Source organism: Monodelphis domestica, chromosome 3 (genome assembly GCF_027887165.1).
Source record: "Monodelphis domestica isolate mMonDom1 chromosome 3, mMonDom1.pri, whole genome shotgun sequence".
Taxonomy (NCBI): Eukaryota; Metazoa; Chordata; class Mammalia; order Didelphimorphia; family Didelphidae; genus Monodelphis; species Monodelphis domestica.
Window position 1 is genome coordinate 432,130,031 of NC_077229.1, and position 18,117 is coordinate 432,148,147.

An 18,117-nucleotide genomic window follows, 5' to 3' on the forward strand; every position below is an offset into this window, starting at 1 on the left:
CATTTTATCCCTGCTACCACCACAACCACTCCAAGCAGACAGAAGTTCCTGAAGCTAAGCATCACACTCCAGGGGCTGGAAGGTGGGTGGTAGCTACTTAATAAAATTGTTGAATTGCATCAAAATGAGTATCTCAGGTAGAGATTACCATCCACTGCTGATTAAAAAGAAAGGAGGAGAATGAGAAGAATGATTCTGGGGAGGGCACCGTCCATATGTTGGCTATACTTTTCTGTGCTTGTTTATACAGTACTTTAACTAACCAGCTATGATCTTCTCCAGAACAGTAGATAAAAGGATAAATGAAATATAGGGCAATAATTCTGTGACTAAAGCGAAGTTGCTGGTTTTAATATATGCCTCTTTGTAGGCAGATAGGCCATAACATGACAATAATGAAATATAAATGACCTACATAAAAAAGATAAAATCAGGTAATTACAGAAGCGACAGTTCTTTACAAAATAATTGGTAATGACCTTTGATAAAGAAACCATGCTTGTGATATTGCTGACAGGACAATTTTAAATCAAGGATTGGAGGAGGGGGAACCAAGAGCGGGGTGTGTGGCAGACAACTCTAAAGCATAAAAAGGCATTTTATTAGCAAAATATCATTTGTTCCTCTAAGAAAGACTGCCCTCAGTTCGAATTGCCTTGATTACTGGGAAGTAGAAAGGGGAAAGGTGAGTGCTATCAACTTTAAAATTAATGTAATGTTTCCCTCTACTGGTCCTATCTCCCTCCTGCTAGAATACCAATCAACCACCTACTATGGGCAAGACACTGTGTGAGCCTGCCATGGGGCTTACAAAGAAGAAGACCCAAGTCATGCCCTCAAGTTGGTTACAGTCTAAAAGTGCACATAAGACTCGAACACGAATAATGTAATACTAATAAGGATGATAACTGGTGTTTATGAGAGTTTCCAAAGCACTTTACATATGTTATTATCGTTCAGTGGTTTTCAGTCGTGTCTGACTCTTAGTGATCCTATTTAGAGTTTTCTTGGCAAAGATTCTGGAGTGATTTGCCATTTCCTTTCACTTTACATATGCTGACTTATTTAAGCCTTGTAACAAACACTACAGATATGATTATCTCCATTTTAGAAATGAGAAAAGCTGAGCTTCAAAGTGTTTAGTCATTTGCTTACAGTTTGTTTTCTCCCCCCAGTAAAAAGGAGAATGTGAAACCAAAACCTCCTCACTTTGTCTACCCATTATACCATGGTGCTCCTCCCAATTGAATTGAAAGTGCAAAAGAGAGGTATAAGCCATGAGAACTTGGAGGAGAAAGAGATCCCTTCCAGCTGGAGAGAACTAGCAGTATATATTGGAATCATTTCTAAGAAATACCCACAGATAATCACTCTAAGTAACTGACACTTTGCATGGAATGGATAAGTTACTTAGAGTTGCTGTTTGTAGGACTTTTTCTCAGAAATTGTTCCAGTACATACTGTTAGAGGAAGGTCCCCAAAATGGTGAGCGAAGCCCATCTAAAAGAATGTAGAGGCATGTATACAAGACTCCCACAGGAGGAAAAAAACTGAGGTGAATAGATTTTGATCGGAGTATCTAGGTCAGTGAGATCATGGATCCCCTGAAGTACTGTTGTATTGCCCTCCATGATGTAGTTGTAAGAGCCATCAGTAGTCACTAGTCCTCCTGAACCTCTTTGTAACCTTTCGCAGTTTATTCAATCACTTAAAAGCTATACAACAATGATTCACACCAGAGATGCTAGTCCTAATGGATATACACAGAGGCATAAAGTTTAGTCCTTGCTATCCCTTGCAATGAAGACAAATGTCATTTATAGACACTTCCTCTTCTGACTTATATCATGATTCCTCCATAATATTTATCCTTGACTTTAAAGAAATCTTAAAGGTCCACATGACACATTGGGAGCCATTATCTGATTGTTTAAATATCTCAGAGGTTCAAATAAAACACTCCATCTGCCAATCTATTATCTTTTGCTCTTGATAGATGATTTGACTCTTTTTCTTGTCATTCAAATACTCAGTGGTGTAACTATATTACTATGTAATATATATAATATGTGTGTATGTATATGCATATAAACTCATGCATATACACACCTACATATACTCATGTTGGTCAAACAACTAAGCAAATTTTAGAGACGTGATTTGAACCCTTCTATAAATCCAAGGGATTTGGCCAGAGCACTGAAGGAAAGATAAAATTTAGGTGAAAAGGAAAATGAAAAACATTCTGGGCAGGAAGAGCAGCATGAACAGGTTCATGAGCAAAAAAAAAAAGTCATAAAATTAATTGACTCCAGAAAAAGGGAGGTACAGGAAATGACATTGAAAAGTTACATGAGGGCGAGCAACATTGTGGAGAGTTTTAAAGGCAAGACTAAGTCACTTGGTCTCTATCCTATAGAAAATGAGAATTTGCTGGAGAATTTTTAGAAGGAAGGTTCATGTGTATATAGTAGTATTTTGGGAAGATTGTTCTGGCAGCAGTGTGGAGAATGGGTACCCGAAATGCGAAACTAGTGGCAGGGGAAACAGTCTGGTGACCTTGGAACATAGATGGTGTTTTCATCAGTAGAACTAGTTGAAGGTGATGCAAGAGAAAAAACTAAATTTGGAAAGTGAATAGCTGGCTAAGAAGGCAGTGTTAGAGAACAGGGTATAGGTTTCTGGGCTTCTGCTTCAAATAGAAGAAGAATGGATCCCTGATCAGAGATAGAATGTGCCTAACAAGAGCTGATAAAAAATAGATTTGTCTAGTTGTCACATGAATAGAATCCAGAAGGTCTGACTAGTCAAAAGAGGAAGGGAGAAAATTGTCCATGGAGATCTGATAAGCCTAGTATCATAGACAGTAGTATAGAAAGCATAAATGTAGAAAGAAAAATAGCAAAAGAAAAAAAACACTATTTCATGAGAGACATTATCTAAAAAGAATGAGGCAGCAATAAAACCCTTGGCCCCAGATGTCTATAGACAAATGCAGAAAGCATGAGCATCAACCTCCGTGTGTGTGTGTGTGTGTGTGTGTGTGTGTGTGTGTGTGTCTTTATCTAGCTTGCTCACAATTGGTACATTTGAAAGCCCCTTGGGTCTACTACTCTTTAGCTGGTGCATTTGAAGACAGCTTTAGCTCCTGTTGCCTTCCTGTGTATAAAACTGTGCTACTGCTGGTCAATATGGCTGCTTACACCTAGCCCACTGTTTGAGACAGTGCCAATTCTCCTAGTACTACTATGTAAGCTACCCTTTCTCTCAGGGACCAGAATTAATAATTATGACTGTGTTCCCAGTGAAGCCAGTTAGCTTGTGTGTTGGTATATTCTTTTGTGTGGACCAATATTAGCTTGAATACTCTTCATGAATGTTGTAAAGTATCACAGTGGATAGAGCACTGGATCTGGAGTCAGGAGGACCAGAATTCAAATTTGACCTCAGACTCTTATTATGACCCTGAGCAAGTCACTTAACGTTGTTTGCCTCAGTTTCATTATCTGTAAAATGAGCTGGAGAAGGATGGCCAATCAGTCCAGTATCTTTGCCAAGAAAACACCAAAGGGGATCACAAAGAGTCAGATAAGATTGGAAAATGACTGAACAAATAGTTAAATTTAAAGAAAATGAGATCGTGATTCTGTTGCTTGAGATCTAGGACCAGATTATCTAGGAACAGATGGTTTTTCAGAAAATATACTAATTGCCTCATTTAGAAGCTGGTATCAGAGGGAAAGTAGCTTGTCTGGCCAGCAATATTCATTCCAGGTTAGTGGAGTTCTAGTCCTGGGCTCTCCATTGCCAAAGACTCTGGGCAAGCTGGTAATGATAATGGTAAACATTTGCATAGTGCTTTAAGGTTGGCAAAGTAATTTATATATGTTATCTCATTTGATCTTCACAAGAACTCTGGGAAGTAGGCACTATTTTTATTCCTATGTAACAGATGAGTAAACTGAGGCTAAATAAGGTCAAATAACTTGGTCAGAGTCATACAACCAGTGTCGAGAAAGGACATGGACTAAGGCTTATGCTGACTCCAACTATTCTATCCATTATGCCACTGAGCTGAGAGATGTTTGAGCTCAGGAAAAGGTTTGACAAATGTAAAAAATAAAAGATTCAGGATCTAAGTAGTCACAAAAGGCAAACTTAATCAAGATAAATTAATTAGGTTAAATTTTAAATACTCTTATCTTTTAAAAATGAGCTTTACAAAATGATGAATATAAGACTTGATTCCTATGAAAAAAGATCTTGGGGACTGTATGTTCAATAAGTCAACATCATATGGCAACAACAACAACAATAAAAAGCTATTCTATCTATTCAATAGCTATTCTATTGAGATAAAAGTGCAGAATATAGAATGGTACCAGCTCCATCACATTTGGTCCTGGTCACACCAGAACTGGAATATCATGTTAATATTATATTGGGTCTGCCTGTCACATTCTAGGATAGAAAAACACAAATTAGAACTCATTTAAAAGAGGAGGAATCGATGGTAAGAGGAATGTGCCATCTCCAGAACAATTCCATAAGCATTTATTAAGCCATCTACCATATGCAAGACCATATGGGCAGTGAAATGTCTCAGAAGATAGAGTATTGGGCCTGGAATAAAGAAGACTTGAGTTCAAGCCTGGCCTCAGACACTTAGCTGTGTGAGCCTGGGCAAGTCACTGAGTCTCTGTTTGCCTCAATTCCTCATCTCTACTATATAATAAGCTGGAAAACAAATGGCAAACCACTCTAGTATCTTTGCCAAGAAAACCCCAAATAAGATTACAAAGTATCAGGCCCAACTGAGCAACAACATGTGCAAGGCTAGGTAGAAGAGATACAAAGATAAAAATAAAATAACTCCTGGTCTTAAGTAGCTAAATGGGGGAAGTATCATGAGAGGGACTCTCCAACAACCACAAATGCTGACTTTGGAGAAGTTTAAAAGGGACATGACAGCAGCCTTCAAGTATTTGAAGGGGTAGCATGTGGATAAGGAATCAAATTTCTTCTGCTTGGCCCAAGAAGGCAAAGCTAGGAGCAATGGTTGCAGCAAAACAGGTTACGGTGTGATGTAAATGAACATTTAAAGCTTTCCAAAATTAAAATGAATTGTACAGGCACTATCCTTCCTTTTAATTTGATCAGACATTACTTCCCTTCATGCATTCTATGCTCCAGACAAAGTGGACTGCCCTCTGCCCTCTTAACCCTGCTACCCATTCTCACCTCCATATACTTTCTTTTCTCTTTGCTTGGAATACTTTTTGTTCCCTCTCACTGAATTCTGCTTTAAAACTCCTGTCACCTCTCTGATCACTTCCCCCAAGACCCCACAAAACACATTTTTAACTACATTGTATTTATCATTTCATATTCTTAGAGTTCTCTCTGTTGGTGTATTTTTAAACCCTCAATTAAACCATCAATTCTAAGATAGAAGAGTAGAAAGGACTAGGAACAGAGATAAGAATGATCCAAGGCCATTTTTGAACCCAGTACCTCATGGAGTCAGGTTAGTTTTCTGTCCACTAAGCCACCTAGCTGCCCTTCTGTTGATGTTTTATCCCTGTTAGAGTGTAGTTTCCATGAGGGCAGGCCCTTCCTTTTTTTTTTCTTTTCTTGTAATCATTTAATATAATTAATGAAATGCTTCCAGAAAAATTTAAGGCCATTACACAAACAGATGCCTCTTCACCACAACCTTCAATGCCTTTCTTCCCTTGGCTAATCTGGAGCCACCCCTTTCCCCAACACTCAGGCAGGCACTTTCTAATCAAAACTGCCTCTAACCCAGTACAAAGCACATCTAAGTGATACTTAATACTAATAAATGTTCATTGTTCAGGGTCAAGATTGATCAAGTGGGGTCAGCTATCTTAACCCCTCAGAGCACCCAAGCCACTCTGCAAGATTCTAAGGGGCAGAACAGATGACGATCTGCATAATGGCAGAGAAAATGTCCTCTTCAGGGAGTCCCCACCCAAATGGAATCACAAATCTCCCATTCTTCCCAAAAATTCCTTTGATAATCACTTACCATGGCCAAAGCAATGTGGTAGGCAAGCAAAAGACAAGCACAAAGCAGCCCTTCCCTCAAGAAGCTAACATTCTCCATTTCTTTGGATTTCCCATGACCTCTCCCATCTTCACCTCCATATACCTGATTAATGAGATCAGACCTTCCAGCTCCTCCTGCTCTTCCACTCTCTATAAATTTTCCTAATACATGTTTCCCAAATGCCAATTAATCATACAGTAATTTATAATGCCTACAATCTAGTATGGGCCTTGGTACCAGCATCCTTCACTCACTGAATTGGAGAGGGGGAAAAAAACCTCTCTTAAATCATTGCAGAGATGGAAAGCAGATTAACAAAGGAAATTAAACCATTTGCATCCAACAGACTTTGAAATACACCCACAGTCCCTCCTGCCCCCTCCCCCAACACAGATCTTCACACTTTTACTAATACCAGCTGGTTCATCTACTCCATAAGCTTCATCAGTTACTGAAAAGGAGACGCTAAATATGGGTTAAACTCTCCATGGTCATTAGCCATGCTTTCTTTCTTGCTTGCTGGCTTTTTTTTTCTTTCTTCTTTCAGAGTTTCATTCACCTGGAAAGGCATTATTATTGTACAAATCCCAGGCATAGGGAGGAAATCACAGTATGAGTGAAAAATGGGTTGGTAAGGAAAGGGGCACTGCAGAACTTGGGCCAAGGAATCAGATGCTGTGTGTTCAGAGAGATCAAAGGAATCTGAAGGAAATTACTAATCCCAATCAGGTGGAAATGAGTGAATCTGTGCTCCATAAATATATAGAAATATACCTGCTGTTCATAGAAAATCTCTTGGCAAAAAGATCAAAGGACTTCAGAGATATTTTCCATGACATGCTCATGAGATTGAATGGCGTGGGGACAGGTCTTCTCTTATCCCTGTTGTCCAGTGAGGAAGTTGAAGATACAGAGACAGAACATGAGTAAGTAATTTGCCCAGCCCTATGCCTCAAGGGAGTGTTGGATTCCAGGAAGGGTTGGGTCTAAACAAAATAGAAAATCCATCCCCGCCTCCCTACTCCTCTCTACAAAGAATCTCTGTGTCTTCAAGATACTTCCCCAAGACTACCTGGATATCCCCCATCCTTTTCCTTATCTCCTGTCAGAATTTATGATTTGGATTCCCTCCATCAATTATCTTCTGGGCATCAGCTGTTTAACTTGGTAAAAGATTTGATGCAAATTTATAAATGGTTGCTTCTTATGGTGCTATGAGCCTAGCACTATACCTTGTGATGACTATATTTTCCAACTACTAAAAACAGAACCTAATGTCTGATAAAATTTTTTGTTTGTTTGTTTTATGGTGTGTGGGTGGGTAGAATTATCTTTTGGTCAAAAAGGCCAATAGAATGGAACATTTACTAACAAGAAGGAGAATTAGTATATTACAATGGAATGATGGTGCCTGGGAATTCACAAGGCCAGCATTCAAAGCCCACCATTGACTTTTGTTCGCTGTGTGATATTAAGCTAGTCACTTAACTTCCCTGGTTTTCAATTTGTCCCTTGAAAAATGAAGGAGTTGAACTAGATGGCTTCTGAGGTTCCTTGTAGTTCTGAAATGACCTAAGGTTTCACTTACTGGTAAACCCAGCTGGTTCTCAGCATGCCATAGTGGAGGATGCAAGCTTTTCACTCCATATTCCATCCCCTGAAATTCAGCACACAATCTTTCTTTAAATTTATTCTTTTTAAAGTACTTTTTGATTTAAGCACTGGAGAAAAACATATTTAATTCAACTCAATTTTTAAGAGCCTTTAGGGTCATAGAATCTAAATCAGTACAGACTTTATCTTGGCCTCTGATTAGCTTTTGTTTCTTTTGCTGACTAATTGGAGTGATTCACAACTTCAATGTTTAAGCATTGAAAGAGTTCAGTCTGCTCTTGTCAGGGAGAGGTTTTCTTTCTATTACATCTCAGTAAGATCACTATACTATAGGACCCTAAATTCAGAACATCTAAAAGGGATTTCAAAGGTCCAAGTTCCTCATTTCAGAAATAAAAAATAAAAAAACCAAAGCCAAAGCTGTATACTTACCTCCCCAAAGCCACACAAGAAGTGTGTCAGAGTTAGGATTTGTTAGTGGCCTTGGAGACAGTCATGGCTTCTGACTAAAACACCAGAAGATGGAAGAAGCTAGTAGAGCTTCCTAAAGAGTTAAAGATGAGTAGATGAAAGGAGAGAGCAGAAAAACCCAGCAGAGACAAGGTGAGCAAAGATCAAAGACACCCAGCAGCAATAATTCATCCAGTAGAAATACTGCACCCAGCAGAGAACAACCTGCCTGGTCATGGAGAAAAAGAACACGGAACGAAACAGAAAGTAAGAGCATATAAGACTATCAGCTGAGGATATGACCTGTAAAAGAATTAAATGAGTGAGTTGCTATATATATAAATATGCCCGGGCCACACACAGCCTTTATTTACATCTGGGCTTTCCACACATGTACCCTGGCTACATGTGAGTTCTTGCCATGTGCCTCTGCCCTGACCATGCATGTTCCCTATGAGTGCATATCCATTAGTCTTCCCTGATCATAATTTTTCTAAACATAACAGACATTTCCATGGTTGATAATTTAATATCTTGTAAATTGGTACACCCACTGTGCGCAAAGAGAGATTTTTTTTGTTACTTCATTTCCCATGTCATTTTATTTTATTTTTTAACTAATTATAGTTATATATATCCTCACTAAGACAACTCCAAGGGTTTCATGATGAAAAAGGCTATCCACCAGCATAGAAAGAACTAATGGAGTCTGAATGCAAATTGAAGCATACCATTTTCATTTCATTTCCTACATGACTTTTTTTTCTAGTATAAGCAATATGTTGCTTCTTTTGCAACCTGTTGAACATGGAAATGTGTATTGCATCATAGCACATGTATTACTTATATCATGTTGCCTGCCATCTCAAGTAGGAGGGAGGCATGAGAGGGAGGAGAGGACCTGGATCTCAAAATATGAAAAAATCATTATTAAAAATTATATCTACATATAATGGGGGGGGCACTAATTGTTCTCCTGTCCAGCTGACAAAGGTAAACACATAAGTAGGAGCTCATGATACAAGTGTGCTGACTCACACCATTTTGCCAAACCAGGTAATTTCTCTGAGAGCCCACATGCATATATGTAATGGAGGGCAGAGTCTCAAGTGCTATATGAGTAAGTACAAGCGATATGAAGAAAAAAACACTTAACTATAAAGTTTCTTGGTCTTGATAAATGGTCAATTAAGAATATGAGCCATTCCCTAATTGATAAATGGTCAAAAGAAGAAGAAATCAAAGCTAAATATGCTCTAAATCATTAATAATTAAAGAAACGTAAATCAAAACAATTCTAGGATATCATCTCATCATACCTATCAGATGGACTAAAATGATAAAAGGGCAAAATGACAAATGTTGGAGGGGATGTGGGAGACACTACACTGTTGGTGGAACTGTGAACTAATATAACTATTCTTGAAACCAATCTGGAATTATGCTCAAATAATTATAAAAAGTGTGAATACCGTTTGACTCAGCAATATCACTACTAGGTTTACTTGCTAAGGTGATCAGGGAAAAATAAATGTTCTTTTTCTTTTTCTTATATGTTCTAAAATAGTCATAGCAGCTCTCCTTGTAATGGCAATGAGCTAGAAATTGAAGGGACACCCATTATTTGGGGAATGGCTAAACAAATAAATATGAAAAGCTGTACATACAGTTATAAAGTAAATTGAGTGAAACCAAGAGAATACTATATACAGCAATAGAAATAGTGTTTGAAAAATATCTTGCGTGTCTACCTCTGCAAAAAGACCTGATGAATAGAAATAAGTAATACATAGTTTTATATAGACATATACCTTTTGTCAAATGATGCCTTCTCTACTGGAGGGGGGAAAGGAAAGGGGAATTAACTGGGTATTTAAATGGAACAAACAAATTTTAATTCATTAAAAATTTTAAAATAGAATGAAAGAGCATTAGCAACTGGTGGAGAAGAAATAGATTGTTCAAGAAAAGCTTAGTTTATTGTTTAGTTTATAAGGCTTAGTTTATAAGGCTAAAGATCTGAGCCTTGTAGGTAGCAAGATGAAATGAAGGAGTGAAATGAAGATCCAGCAGACAAGATAGCTTATGCAAAGGAAAAGAAATGGTAAATGCTGTGTTGAGCTTGAAGAACACCTCCTAGATCACTGGAAAATAGATAGTGTAAAAGTTAATAATATTAAATAAATCTGGAAATATTAGTGGGAGTGAGGATATGGAGGACTTTCTTAAACTAAAGCAGCTGGTGATACACTATGGCTAGAGCTCTGAGTCTATCTCAGATACCTAAGTTTAAATCAGATATTTACAAACTCTTTTCTCAACTAGAAAATAAGGATAATAACAACACTTACATCCCAGTATTATTGTAAGGATCAAATGAGATAACATTTAAAAAGAGCTTAACACAGTACCTGGCACATAGTTTCCTTCCTTCCTTATCATAGAAGTAAGGGAACTTCTTGAGCAGAGAAATAATATAGCCAGACCTATTCATTAGGAATACCTAATCATATTCATCAGCTATTATATAAAGGGTGGATTGAAAAGAGAGATAACTCTGGGTTAGGAAGACTAATTAGGAGCAATGAAAGGCTTGAACTTGGCTAGTGATCCTGACAGTTATAAGAGACTAGACATGTGATTATATATAGGAGTAGTGAGGGAAAGGGAAGAGTCAAGGATGACTCTGAGAATGAATGAAACCCATGTGTGACTCAAAGGATAGTAATTTGGGGAAAGGAGTGGTTTTGGGAAAGGAGATAATGATTTTCATTTTGATCATATTGAATTTAAGATGCCAAGGGAATATCCAAGTGGAATTGTCTATCCCAAGCAGGTGGAGACTAGCTACTAGAGTATATGAGAAAGATTATGATGAACGGAATGACAAATATATTTGGGAGTCATCAATTTGGAGATCATTGAACCCATGGGAATGAATGGGGGGAGAGATATAGGGGGGGAAATGGGGAGAGAGAGAGACTGTGTGTGTGCTGAGAGAGAAAGAAAAAGAGAGAGAGAAGGGGATAGAGGGAGTGAGAAAGTATGTGGATGGTGAGAGAGAACAAGGAAGGAAGGAAGGAAGGAAGGAAGGAAGGAAGGAAGGAAGGAAGGAAGGAAGGAAGGAAGGAAGGAAGGAAGGAAGGAAGGAAGGAAGGAAGGAAGGGAGAGGGACAGGGAGACAGAGACAGAGAAAAAGAGAGATGAGAAGAGGACCAGATTGATCATCAGGTAATTTCTGTGTTTAATGGCTTAAAGGTAAAAAATGAACCAGCCAACAATATTGAGGAATAATCAGACAGGTAAAAAGTCAAACCAAGAAAGAATGTCCCAGAAACCAAAAAATAGTCAACAATGTCACAAAACTGAAGAAATGGCAAGTAAAGTGGGACCTGAGAAAAAAGAATTTGATTTCACAATTAAGAAATTCTTAATAACCTTGGACAAAACAGTCTCATTAGAATTAATAGGGTTGAAAGTTATGCTGCAAAGGGTTGAACAGTGGGAGGTGAGTAATCAAACATAAATAACTTTTTCTGTTATTTTAGCTGTGAAAGGAAGAGAAGGGAAACAAGCATCTATTACGCATCTTCTATGTACTGTGCTAAGCATTTGGCAAATATAATCTCTCTTTATAAAGAAAAACTAAGGTTGATTGATCATATCTTAAGGTTGTGGAATACCTTGGTGTGTCTTTAGGTTTCAAAGAAAGAATCCATAAAGCGGAATTGTAGAACAAAGAGGACTGAAGGGCCAAGTTCCCAGAAAAATACAAGGAGGGTTAAAGTCAAAGGTTGAGCTTTCTAGATAGAATACCTCTTTCTTTGTGACTAAAGCACAGAAGAGAATGAGAGAGGAAATAGAATATGGTCCCTTCTCAATACAATGTTTGTTGCCTATTTATAGTTATTAAAAAATCTTACCTTCCATCTTAGAATCAATACTATCAGTTCCAAGGAGAAAGAATAGTAAGGGCTAGGCAATTGGGGTTATGTGACTTGCCCATGATCACACAGCCAGGAAGTGTCTGAAGCCAGATTTGTACCCAGGTTCTCCTGTCTCCAGACCTGGCTATCTAACCACTGAGCACCCTGGCTGTCACTGTTGCCTATTTATAATAAAATATAAATTCAGTTACTGATTAGTGGAAATAAAGTTGTAATTTTGATTCCATTTAAGTTTATAACTCCTAGAAGTCAATTCAGATCTCTGGGGGTAGAGGCTGTCTATGGTTTGAGATGAAGAAGAGAGTAATAGAGGGGAGTTCATGAATATTGGCCACTATTTTCTCAACAGAATAGTGGATGAGAACCTCTATTGGAGAGAAATGGAAGTGTTATTGGAAGCTTATGGAGAAAAAAAATTACTTACAGCCACTCTGGAGAGGGTTATGAGAAATCAACAGGGAAAAATAAAAGAATTGTCTTGTAGCAGTGATGGCCAGTTTGAGGCACTGAAAGAACATCTGAAAACCAAATACTGAACTACTTGAGAAAAGGAAGTGATCAGCCTCCCAGAAGTATGCTACTCATATCTAGATTGCCCAGTATAGATGAATGGAATACACCCCAGGTGGTGAGGTTGCTGAGTAATCATGGCAAAGTGATGGCTTAGAACTTGTCAGTGAGGAATAAGGATGGAGCCTTTTCCTCTGTTTGTCCCAATGAATAAGTGGCTTATAAAATAGTTGAGCATGGAAATAGTGGCAAGGAATGCAGTACCTTTTGTACTGAATAAGGTTTTCTTTAGTTCCAAAATATTAAATGAGTTAAAAATGGTGAGATATAAGATAAAGAGTTTGTTAACGATAAAGTGATGGTTCCATTGTGTATAATGAATGATCTAGGAGCTGTGGAAGGTTAAGACTAGCGTGGATAGAGATGAGGGTATTTGAGAAATGGTTGAGGAAAGGGATTTTTGTTGGAGCAGATGACAACTCTGAATCACAGGAGTCAAGGGGACAGGATATGGGAGTTTGCTCATCAGAGTCAAGGGTGGGAGGGAAAGAGTTAATAGCAGGGCTCTCTCCTCCACAGTTCTGTAACATCTAAGTATGACATTGAAATAGTGGTGGAGGCATCCATAGCCAACCACTCCAAACAAGGTAGCTGGAGGATAGGGTCAAAGCATTGGGTTAATAAATCACTAGTGTTCAGGGCTCCCAGTTTAGACAAACTCATACTTAACACTGTTATCATCCTAGGATGGCAAAGAGAGACACACTCAGAAGACACACCCTTAGAAGTAATCTGAGAGCCTATGAGAAGAAATGCTACCCATAAGAAAAATTGTTTATTTTTAGATTTAAAGAAATAACATTTTAAGAAATAAGCAAATACAAAAAATAAAATAAAATAAAATAAAATAAAGGAAATACAAGGTGTCCTAAAACTCTTAGTGTAGTTTAAGTGATTAAAGTTTGAAACTGAATTAAGACTTCTGGAAAACCCTGTATAAAGTTGTTTTTGACTGGGGAGGAAAGCACCAACAATTATGAGCATCAGGAAAGACCTCATATAGTAGGTAGCACCTAAGCTGTGTCTTAAAAGAATGTAAGCTCTTTGAGGACAAGTAACGTTCCAATTTTTTGCTTTCTATTTTTAAAGGCTAGAACAATTCTTGGCATAGTGAATGCTTAATAAATATTTGTTTGAAGAAGGCAGAAAGAGAGGAAGGGAAGGAAGGAAGGAAGGAAGGAAAGGAGGAAGAGAGAGGTAGAGAGGGAGGAAAGAAGGAAGGAAGGAAGGAAGGAAGGAAGGAAGGAAGGAAGGAAGGAAGGAAGGAAGGAAGGAAGGAAGGAAGGAAGGAAGGAAGGAAGGAAGGAAGGAAGGAAAGGAGGGAGGATGGGAGGTAGGAAGAAGGGAAGGAAGAAGGAAGAAAGGAGATAGAGAGAAAAAGGAGAGAAAGAGGAGGGAAGGAGGGGGAGAAAGAGGAAGTGAGGGAGGAAGAGAAGGAGAGAGGAAGGGAGGGAAGAAGGTGTGGAGGAAGGAAAATGGGGAGTCTAAGGAGTACAGGTAAGAAGGGAGTTGGGAAATAGCATGTGTAAAAGCATAAAAATGGAGAACAGAATGATATGTATGGGGGGAAATAAGTAAGGATAATTTATTAGAGCATCAAAGTCACAAATGAGAATAATGTGCAATAAATCCAGAAGAATATGCTCTGAATCAAGAAAAAATCCAAGCAGGGGGTCAAGTGAGGGGAATGGGATTATTTTATCCCAGTGGCACCAGGGAACTCCTGAAACTCTATGAACTGGGGAATGATGTGGTCACATCACTCCTGTTCTGTGGTAATATTATTTTGGCAATTATGAAGAGGAGAAGTTAGAAAGAAGATTGGCCTGAAGTGAAAAGACTCATTTTGACCCCTGGTCTAGAACTGTGAATGTCTTGAGACCATGGGACTAGATCTCTCTCATCTGTCCCCAGGTTTCATAGCCTTAGTTTAAGCCCAGCATACCACTCCAGCTGCAGAAATTCATTTTCCTGTCCAAATGTATGCCCCTTGGTGGAGATCCCGCCAGTCTCCTCTTTCCAGGACTTTCACTGCTCCCAATTCATTGAGGGACATGGGCATCTTTCCCTGATCCAGCTGCTGTCTCCCTTTGCTTCTGCTTTCTCAGAATGAAGTAATCCTTTGGCACCCTCCTCATGGGAGTGGTTTACTAGAATCCCCCTTCAAAACATGATTAGAGCAGGAAAAGAATGCCATATATGCAGAACAAGTCAGAACAGAATGTCCTCTCCAACGGTGAGGGAAAGTTCATGGTGCTGTACTAATGGTTTTCTATGGCCACTAAGTGGCATGATAGACAGAGTGCTGAACTTGCAGTCATCAAGTCCTCTATCCAAATCTTGCCTTAAATATTTACTAGGTGAGTGACTCTGAGTAAGTCACAAAATTTGTCATCACCTCACTTTCCACATCAGTAAAATGGAAGATCAAATGTGTACTTTACATACCATAAAAGTGATATGAATTCTAGATATTATTACAATAAAATATTACAACCCCTCAGTAATTGATGCTCCCTACACCATAGTCTATTAGTGAGTTAGTCCACAAAATATAGTGAAATATCAGCAATGTAACAGTGGTACAAAGGATAGAGTACTGGACCTAGAGTCAGGAAGTCCTGAGTTCAGATCAGGTCTCAGACATTTCCTGGCTGTGTGACCCTGGGCAAGTCACATAATCCTGTTTGAATCAATTTCTCATCTGTAAAACAAGCTGGAGAAGGAAATGGAAAACCATTCCAGGATTTTTGCCAAGAAAACCCCAGATGGGGTCACAAAGGGTCAAACACAGCTGAAACAACTGGACAGTAGCAACAGAGAAAGCCATAAATTTCAGAATGAAACAGAATTAGAGTGAGTTTCCAGAAGGAAGTGGAAAGAGGCTTGGCCTGGATTCAAAACCTGCCTCTGGCACATAGTGGCTGTGTGATTCCCCTAGGCAACTCTCTAAGGCTTCCTATTACAGAGGGATTTTCTTAGACCTAGGAAGTTATAGATCTCAGGTTTAAAAAATAAATAAATAAATACATAAAGCAGTTATGTTTATTTAGCAGCAATAAATTAGGCTATATTTTTGTTGTAACTGGAGCAATAAAGACATTCTGATAGTTGTATATTTGTCTATTAGACAGTAACATTTCCCAGAATTGTCCATAAGTAAATGCTAGTTGGAATTACCCTCAGAAGACGTCCAGGAAGCAGCTGGGTAGCTCAGTGGATTGAGAGGCAGACCCAGAGAGGGGAGGTCCTAGATTCAAATTTGGCCTCAGACACTTTCCAGCTGTGTGACCCTGGGCAAGTCACTTAACCCCCATTGCCTAGTCCTTACCACTCTTCTGCCTTGGAGCCAATACACAGTATTGATTCCAAGATGGAAGGTAAGAGTTTTAAGAAAGAAAGAAAAAAGATGCCCAGCATAGTATCAGTTATATTGAACAGAATAAAAAAATTATGCTGAAAAGGAATTCCTAGACCCAAGATCAGTGGCATACGGGTGTCTGAAATTTCTGCCATTGATCATAGTAATACCCATGACCTGGAAACAGACACTACAGAGGTTTACCTTGACTTCATGAAGGTAAACAACCAGGTCCAATGAGCATAGTCATAAATGAGATATACCAGTGATAATTCAGACTATTTTAAATCATTGAAAAAAAAATTCTCTAGGTTTAATCACTATAACAACAACAACAAGGACTTACGTGGTTCCTTTAAGGTTTTCAAAATGTCAGCTCATTTGATCTTGACAACTCTCTGAGGCATATTATTCCCATTTTGCAGATGAGAAAACTGAGGTAGTATTTAAGTAACTTGCCCAGGGATCCATATATAGTGTTTGAGGCAGGATTCAAACTCAAGTCTTTTTGACTTTACATCCAGGGTTCTATCCTAGTGATTATATGAGAAGTGATGTTCAAATCCATAGAAATGTGATAAAGTTCAAACAATCTATCATTTACTGGTACTTGGGGAGATGCAACTAAAAATACCAATTTTGATTGATGGTTCTCAGACAGTCACATGGACATTGAGAAAAGCATGTGCTTTCTAGTGAGTTTTGATGAAGCCAAGATGTTAGTAGTTTCATTACCCTCAAAATGTTTTCTATGTTTTTGTATTTTGTGTCATCAGTGCCTGACAGAATGCCCGATACATAGAAGGGACTTAAAAGCTTGTTAATTGATAGATTGGAAACTGTTTTTTGTTTTTTTTGTTTTTTGTTTTTTTTTGCTTCTGCTTTTGCATAAAGTAGAACAGTAGATCTCTAAGGAAACATAGACTAGGCAAAAAAAATCTTTTGTCTGCTGCTTCCTTCTAAGGTAACTTCAGGCAAATTGCTTCTTCTCTAGGGTCCTCAAGCTTTTCATGGATGAAATGAGAGGATGGGGTGGTTCGTTGCTGCTCTCTAAACCTGGTCCAAGGAACCCTTCCCTTATTTTTCAAATTCAGGCAGTGAGGACCATCACTAGTAAGTGGCCAAAGTGGGACTCAAATTCAGATCTTCTGCCTTCAAGACCACTCTTCTTTCACCCCAGAAAATAAGGACTCTGAATCAGGAAAGGCATGTTTCCTGCCTTGGTGGTAGCCATAAGTCACCAGAGCTTCTCGACAACACGTGGGAGATCAATTGTTCGTTGACTCTGTTTTCATTGTTTGTTTAATTTTGTAACTAAACTAGTCTCCAAGGAGTAAATTTTCTAGTCCACCATATGTATCATATAGTTAATTATAACAGATTCCCTCACTTATCCATGGATCCTGAACATAAGGAAGGCTCTCGTATACATATGGAGAACAACACTGCTCTTACGGTCCCCTCTCCATAATATCTCCTGTAGCCTTTGCACAGTGGACATTAATGACTTCTTTGGGGCCCCTTCTGGTTTCACCAGATGAACAAAAAAAATGAAAATAAGCATCTGTCATGTTTTAACTTTTAAAAAACTCAATCTATCAAACCTCCCCCAATTTGAAGGAGTATTTGGCTTGGGGAGAGGGGACTCAGCAGTACCATACATGGCAAAAAGCTCACTTACTAATGCTCCACTTCCTGACATTTAATTTGCACAATTTGTCTCTTATTATCTGGCATCTCTCAGAGGATTTTGGAAGCTGAAAAAGGGAAGGCAAAAACCTAATAAGCAATGCTATTAAAAAGCAGGGCCCTGGTGGCAGCCAGTTAAGGAGTCAGCCCACTAACTCCCTGGCCAGCTTCTTCCAACTCATCAACAACTGTTGACGAACCCCTCCAACCAGAAAATGTGGTCATGAAAGAGAATCAAATTGGGAGATAACTGGAATATAATATAGGCTAAGAATGCCAAAGCCTTCTGTGGTACACTGTACTTTGCAAACAGAAGAGCTTATCTGGCTGTTTCAACTAACCACAAATAGCTATGATATATTTGTGAGTAGAACATACACCTTGGGGAGGGAAAATTGCACATTTTGGGTCAT